Below are 8,276 nucleotides of genomic sequence, written 5' to 3'. Positions count from 1 at the left end.
TGTGCCAGACACGTCTTTAGAGGGTCAGAGGATAATGTCAGAAGTGTTCTATCTTTCACAAAAGAATCAATCAATTTAACATCGTGGGCATCGTCATCTTTCTATGACTGTTTGCCCGTATGGAAAAATATATTTAACTCCAATTTCATATTTCCAAAAGATAAACTCATGACTCCATTCTTGCAATTAATGATTACATTTGATGTAGCAAGGAATGGGCGACCAAGGATGACGGGAATTTAAGTGCTTATATCCACGATTGGTTGAGTATCCAAGATGATAAAATCTACTGGGTAGTAGAATTTGCCAATCTGGACCAACACATCCTCAATTATCTCTCTCGGTACATGAACTGAACGATCGACAAGTTGTAACGTAGTCCAGGTAAGTTTTAATTCACCTAGACCCAATTGTTCGTAGACCAAGTATGGGATTAGATTTACGCTCGCTCTTAAGTCGAGAAGTGCATGCTCAATTCGATAATTCCCAATTATATAAGCGATGGTTGGGCTAGCGGGATCTTTGTACTTTTGTGGCATATCTTGCTTTAGGATGACACTCACTTTCTCTGTTAAAAAGATTTTCTTTTGAATACTTTGTCATCTTTTTATCGTACATAAGTTTTTCAGAAATTTTGCATATAAAGGTATTTGTTTTACGACATCAAGTAGAGGAATATTGACCTTCACTTCTTTTAACACCTCTAGAATGTCTTGAGAGTTGGAGAGAGATTTTAGTGCAATCGGCTTGTCTTGAATTTTCGGTTCTAATTCTTGTGGAGCAATGCTAGGTCTATCAGTTTCGTCTATTTCCGGGTCCTTAAACTTTTCAGCCCTTACCAGAATAGATTTGTCAATTGTTTTCCCACTCCTAAGGGTGGTGATAGACTTAACTTGCTCCATTTGATTTGAGGAGCTTGGATCACTTATTTTGTATTACGGTTTAGGATTGGGGAAAGGTTGAGCTGGAAGAATCCCTTTCTCCCCAATTGTTAAGTATGACTCTATCCTTTGAATTGACGACGCAAGCGTTCCCAATGCTGATCTGATATCCTAGAATGCTTGTGCTGAATTCTAATTAAGTAGCTCTTGGTCTTGAATATATTTTTGAACTGGGTCCTCCTAAGGTTTTCCTTGATTTGGAATTTGATTAGGGAATCGTTGAGGAGTACCAGTTTGTCCATTCCTCCAACTAAAGTTTGGATGATTTCTCCAACTAGGATTGTATGTATTGGAGATGGGTCCATTGAAAGGCCTTTAGTAATTATTCACGGCATTAGATTGCTCATTCAGTACCTCTTGAAAAGCAGGTATTGTTTGGCAATTTTCAGTTGTGTGAATGTTGCAAGCACAAATACCGCAAACAGTTTCCTTAGCCTTATCCTTCTTTAATTTCTTGGCCTCGAATTTTCTTATGAGATTACCCACTTTAGCATTGATATCATCATCCTCTTTCAGAAGCTATATTCTGCCCCTCCTTTGATTAAGCGGGCCAGAGGTGGTGCTCGATTTTGGGGAGACGTCCCATGGTTGTGCGTTTTCAGCAAGTCTGTACAAATAATCTCACACATCATCGACATTTTTGTTCATGAATTCCCCATTGCACATTGTCTCAACCAGTTAGCGTATGGAGGATGTTAGTCCATCATATAAAAAGTGTGTAATGCACCACGTTTTACAACCATGTTGTGGGCATGAACTGACAAGATCCTTGAACCGCTCCCAACATTGGAAGAATGTTTCATCTTCCTTTTAGGTGAAGTTCATGATTGTCTTTCTGAGGGTGTTCATTTTATGGTGTGGAAAATTTTTCTTTATGAACTCTATTGTCATATCGTTCCATCTACCAATAGATCGAGGACGTAGTGAATGCAACCATGTCTTAACTTTCTCATTCAAAGAAAAAGGAAAGAGTTTCAGCTTGACTGTGTCCTCAGTCATGTTAGGAAAATATAAAGTGGCTATAATCTCATCAAACTCTTTCATGTGCAAATATGAATTTTCATATTCAAGTCCATGAAATTTTGGAAGGAGTTGGATCACCCTTAGCTTGATATCCTTATGTCCTGTATTTTCTGAAAAATCTATGCATGAGGGCGTGCTCACCCTCGCTGGTTGTAAATAATCTCATAAAGTACAAGGTGAGGGTGCTTGATGCACCTTATTCTCATCCTGGATTTCCTCAACCCTAGGTTGAAGTTGATTTTGAGGTTGATTGGTCGGTTGATTGGCATCCATAACTTTAGTTAACTCTGTGGATTTCGAGTGGTGTCTAATCCTGTGATGGATAGATAACCCCTCAACCAATCCTCCTTCACTTAAGAGACGTCGAGTGTTGTCACGGACTCACTTGGGCATGAAACACTCTCAGCCCTCAATTTCAAAATCTAACCTAAACCTTAAAAAAATAAAAAGAAATAGAAAGAGAGAGAATTAGAAAGAAGTTACCAAATTAGAAGGTTTTATGTTAGGATCCTGTAAAAGAAAAAAGGAAAGTGAATTAGTTTCTAAAAAGGAAATAAGGAAAGTAACCTAGTTTTTAAAAACAAATTAGGAAAGTTTCTAAAAATGAAAAATGAAAGTTTTTAAACCTAGAAATATAAAGCTAAGTTAGTTTCTAAAATTATTTAGAAAAATTTTTAACCTAAAAATAGAAAGTAGAAAAACCTTAATCTTAAACTAATTCTAAAACTAGTTAATCTCAGAAAAAAGCAACCATTAATCCCCGGCAACGGTGCTAAAAACTTGTTCACAACCCCAAGTGTAGGATCGCGATGTAGTAATAATCTCGGTGAGACCGAGGTCGAATCCACAGGGACTAATCTCGTGAGTATTCTGAAAGCAACTAGAAGTAGAACTAGAAGAAGATGTAAGCCTAAATCTCAAAGTGTAGTGAGAGTAATTGTGAATTATTAACTAAAACTTGTAAATTTAAAAGTGGGAACTAGGGTTTCCAAGGATCCACTTATAGCAATCAGGGAGATCTATTACTTGATTTAAGGACATAACTGGAATCAGAGTCATATCCTATCCAGTTGGAAAATATCTCAATAAAACCAAATCTGAACTTCCCTTAACGTAATTCTCAATGGATGAGAGTTGTGAGAACTGGAAGTGATTCCATCACCTAGCCATGTCTAGGAGATTATGATAAATAATAGGATATACCACTTCACAACCAACATATGAGAATTGTGAATATTAGAAGGGATTCCATCACCCAACCATGCCAAAGGGATGATGGTGAACAACAGAATTTCCTAACTTCACAATCTCAATACATGAAAAGAAGATACTCAAAGCTATTGCAAATCTATTGTAATTTAAGTCACAACAAATCATTAAGAACTAAAAGTATTCCTTAAATATCAAACTAAAATCAAAGAGAATTCAACATGAACATGAATCAAAGCAATAGAAACATCCCATCACACTATAAGCTTCACCTCTTAGCCCTAGTTAAGAGGTTTATCCAATCATAGACATGATTGGATCTAAAATCCTAGAAGAAAACATGAAAAACTAAGGAAAAATGAAGAAAAATGCTTGGCGATGGCTCTCCACCCTCGTGCTTAGCTCCTCCAAATCCAAGATAGATGCCTAGGGATGCCTTGGGGACTCCTATTTATAGTTGTGCAACACCTCCTTTTGCACCTCCTTGGAAAAATTCAGAAATTGCCTCAAATTTATGCACTCCACGTAACTCTGCATAACTTTGAGTGATTCGTTCGATGACATCGAACTGACTTCAATGTCATCGAAGGTGTCTTTTATTCGTGCTTTTTCTGTGCTTTTGTAGCTTCATCCGGACTCTGTATCCTTCTATGTCATCGAACCTACTTTCGATGTCATCGAGCATTGTTCGAGGAATCAATAAAACGTCCAAAATAGTCTAAAGAGTTATAATCAAATTTCTTCAATAAATTTGATGTCATCGAAGAGGCCTTCGATGTTATCGAGCAAGTCTTCGATATCATCTAGAAAAAAAAAGAAGAAGAAGCAAGCTTCACACATGAATACGCAAGCCACTACCTGATGGAACATCGTAATTAAAGGAAAATGTCAGCACAATGTCATGCCATCACCGATACATCACGCGACTTTAGTATAGTCAATAGTGCAGTAAGTTTTAAGGATGAAATTTTATTAAGGGGAGTAGAATGTAACATCCCATTTTTTTAATGGTAGGTATCCTAAACCCCACTGTTTTCCATAATGTGGTCCACCTGAGTTCTGAATCAACCTAATTTTTTGGCACATGCCTTAATATGGATGAACAAGACCAATGGGCGGATTAGATTTGTTACAACATCTTTGTGAGGCCCACAATCATTTTTTTGAAGAAAAGAACGCACGTTACCATGAAACGCTCGATTTTCTCTCTCCTATCCATCCTTCTTTGCCGCTCCAACCGTCCGCACTACTCGATCCAGTCTTGTATGCCCTCTTGCAAATGGGACCTACCTCACCAATCCGACCCGTCCATCAGATTCAGAATCCAGAGAAACTTTGCCATGTAAAGTTACCTCCATCGTTGTTGCTAGCTATACGACCACTATAGATCATGATCCTTTCCATTTTCAAGTTCTTGACCCAACAAGAATCTACAAAACTGGTGGATAAGTTTGATTTCTCATCCTACACCTCAGTGGGCCCCACTTACAATCACAAATTTGAGCTTCCCAACCTATAACAGAAAGACCGTTCCGCATTGTGCTAGTGGCAAAATCACACATGACCTTCTTTCTCAACGATTCTCAAGAAATCCTCCCCCTAATCCCAATCATTTGAAACCTTTGAATCCAATAGTTGTCCTCACCTCAATGGTCTCTGTATGAACAACCAATCAAATAGAAACCTATCTTACCATTCTTTCATGTTTTCGTGTACAATAGTTGCATAACCAACCATTCGAACCCATTGGCCAATCACATCCTAAGCTTCGACTTTTGGCTATGGAAAACTCCTTTAGAGCAATTTGGACCGTCTATTAGCCTCTGAATGAAGAACCACTGACTGCAAAACTGCTATTAATGTGGCCCATCTTCCCCGTCAAGCAATGCAAAACGTGGATCTAAGTGGGGTTCATGATTCAGGATTTAAGTTGTTGTTGCAAAGCTTTTATGATCCCCAACAAATCACTAGACTTCTGTCAAACACTTCAGATCTTCTCTAATTACGTAAGTAATCTTCCTCGTTGAAAACATTATGTTAGGTTGAGTTTGTAAGTGTTATGGTCTCATGCTCCTTAGATTGTCAAATTTTGTTGTGCCAAAACCTCTATCTGTGTCTTGTGTTTGTATATTGATATATATATGATCAAGACACTGCATCACAATGGTTCAAGACATCTACGGTGCTCTGTTTCAAGAAATGTAAAGTCATGTGCTTTAAGCATCAATGTTCAGAACTACATCGATAAGAAGAGTACATTTCAAGACTCAAGTACAACTCAAGATGAAGTTTAAGTTCAAGCTTTCGAAGATCTCAAGATCAAGCTACATCAAGATAGAGATCTCAAGCTTCATAAGGTTCAAAGGTCAACCTACATCTGAAAGGATGAAGTTCAATGTTCATACTTCATGTCCCAGGTATGATTGACCTTAGATTGACCTTAAGGTAGGTCATTTTGTATACATAATTCAAAATAAATTTATTTATATGAATTGGTCTGTTCTAAGACTAGTCCTGGACCTTGTTCGACTAGTCCTAGCATTGGTTCGACCAGTCCAAGAAATTCCACGACCAGTCCTAAGTTGTTGAAGATTTTTAAAAATTTTTGGTTACTCTACGACCAGTCCTAGAGACTTTTCAACTGGTCGTAGGGAGGTCACGACTCGACCTTCGACCAGTCCTAGAACTATGACTCAAACTCTAACAACCAAACCTGGTTGTTTACGACCAGTCCTGGGTCAGCTACGACCGGTCATAGGTGGTCCACGACCAGTTGTAGACTCCCTAAGACCAGTCGTAGAACGGTTTTCAAAGATCGCGCTTAAAAATTCAAAATGTCGTTGAAGCTACCACCAGTCGAAGTTTCCCTCAGACCAGTCATAGACGTAATTTTTGCTTCTATAAATTGAGCACGAATCTCAGAATTTCATAACTCAATTTAAAGAAATTCAAGGCTTCACTCTGAGATAAGTTAGTGTCCATTTTAAGCTACTTTGTGCATAATTAATATTTTCTTTTGTTAGCTTATTTTTATTTGATTTTGATCTACATTCCAATATAATTTGAAAAGGAAAAATTCTGTAATTCCTTCTTATTGGAATCAAAATCAAATAGAGCTAGCCCATTTGATTTAATTTAAAATCAATTAGAACTTAGAACCATTTTAAGTGAGTATTGGACATTGAACGTTGATTCGAACTTCTACTTCGATTGGTTCTTCTGGGCTGCTACGAAAGGAGAAATCCAGGTATTTTACGTTTATGTAAAATTTCTATTCTTTTGGTTTGTGTTTGAGATTCGCCAGAAAAATCTCATTATGTGGTTATCTGAGAAGAGCTAGAAAACTCAGGTAGTGTAGGTTTTTGGATTGTGTAAGCCCAAGTTAAAAAGACAATTGTGAAGGTTTTAAGTGAACCTGTGAAACTTATTTTGTTAGTGAACGCTAATATCCCCTGTGTGAGGATATTAGGAGTGGAGTAGTATTCTGTGTGGCTGTTGTGAAACAGTTGGTGTACACACAGGCGAACCACTATAATTCTTTATCTTGTGGTTTGAATGCTTATTTAAGTTTTATATCTTTTATCATTCAAGTTTGTGGGATGTATGTGTGGATGTGAATGTTGTAAAATTTACATTTCAAGCAAGTGTGAGTAATGTTGTAATAATTTAGATTTAAATTCTTGCAATTTATTTCAATTCCTTGCTATTTATTTATTTCTCTTTAGATTGAGTTTTTGATACAAATGACGTTCTAGAAATAAGGTTGTCTTGCCATAAACCCTTGGTTTTTATGGTGTAAGGTTGTCCTTAGAACTGAATTCGTATCAACCTCTCAATACTTATTTATTGAGGTTGATTTTATTTCAGCATTGTGAATTGATTTATTTTATTTAGCTATCTCTTTCTTTTATTCCGCTGTTATAATTATAATTTGGCATCATCCTATTCACCCCCCCTCTAGGACGTATAGCTAGGCAATTTCAAGTGGTATCAAAGCCTAATAGCTCACTCTTATTGCTTTTTATTTAGATTTATTTCCTGAGCTAACGATCTAAGCTATATAAAAGATGTTAAATTTTGATAGCCTATTAGTCACTAGGCCTCCACCTTTTGATGGCTCCAACTATGCCTATTGGAAAGCCAAGATGAGGATCTTCCTTAAATCAATGGATGAGAGTGCATGGTAAGTCACAGTGACTGAATGGAATTCTCCTACCACTGAAGTGACTGAAATCGATGGTTCAAAATCAATAAGAGTAACTCCTTATTTCTCTTAGACCACACTTCAGAAAAATGAGAGTAATGCCAATGCAAAAGCACTGAATGCAATCACTTGCGCACTATCACCGGATGAGTTTAAAAGAATCATATCTTGTGATACTGCAAAGCAAACCTGGGATATATTAGAAATGACACACGAGGGTACTACAATTGTAAAAAAATCTAAAGTCCAACTCTTCATAACCAAATTTGAAGAAATTCATATGGAGGAAAATAAAATGTTTATGGACTTTTACACAAGATTAAATAACATTGTAAACTCAATGTGGGGTCTTGGCGATAAAATCCCAGAAAGTAAAGTGTCTGCAAAGATACTACGCCCTCTTCTTAAACGGTTCAACTCTAAAGTAACCGCGATCTAGGAACTTCATGATATGGACAATATGAGGGTAGAAGAACTAGTTGGTTCTTTATAAACCTATGAGTTAAACTTTAAAGCTCCTAAAAGTAAATCCATCGCTCTTAAATCTTCTAAAGGTATCTCTTAAGAAAACTCGGATTTAGAAGATTCTGAAGACGATATGGCTCTTTTAGCGAAAAAGTTTTACAAGATTTTCAAAAGCAAAAAAAGGATAGATTTTCAAAAATCAAATGATAAGAAGATATCTAAATCTAAATCTAAAAATTGGAAGTCTTTGAAAGATAGTCAATGTTACAACTGCCAAGAGTATGGACACTTAGCAAATAAATGTCCTAAAAAGGATAAAACAAAAAGGAAGGGTATGTTGGCTACTTGGGATGAATTGTCTGATCCTGAACCTTCTTCTGAATCAGAAGATTCTGAAACTGAGTTGAGCAATGAAATTAAAGCCCTTATGACTC

At 36.8% G+C, this 8,276-nt stretch overlaps 1 non-coding gene across 1 annotated transcript; it reads left to right on the top strand.

The window, feature by feature from the left end:
• Positions 1-1,678: 1,678 nt before the first annotated feature.
• On the top strand, positions 1,679-1,784 carry LOC131241707 (small nucleolar RNA R71). The gene has a single exon (XR_009169263.1). It is a non-coding gene; the product is annotated as a small nucleolar RNA R71 (small nucleolar RNA).
• The last annotated feature ends 6,492 nt before the right edge of the window (positions 1,785-8,276 follow it).

Source organism: Magnolia sinica, chromosome 3, assembly GCF_029962835.1.
Source record: "Magnolia sinica isolate HGM2019 chromosome 3, MsV1, whole genome shotgun sequence".
Lineage (NCBI taxonomy): Eukaryota > Viridiplantae > Streptophyta > Magnoliopsida > Magnoliales > Magnoliaceae > Magnolia > Magnolia sinica.
The sequence above is the reverse complement of the archived record's forward strand: the minus strand, read 5'-3'. Positions and strand labels throughout refer to the sequence as shown.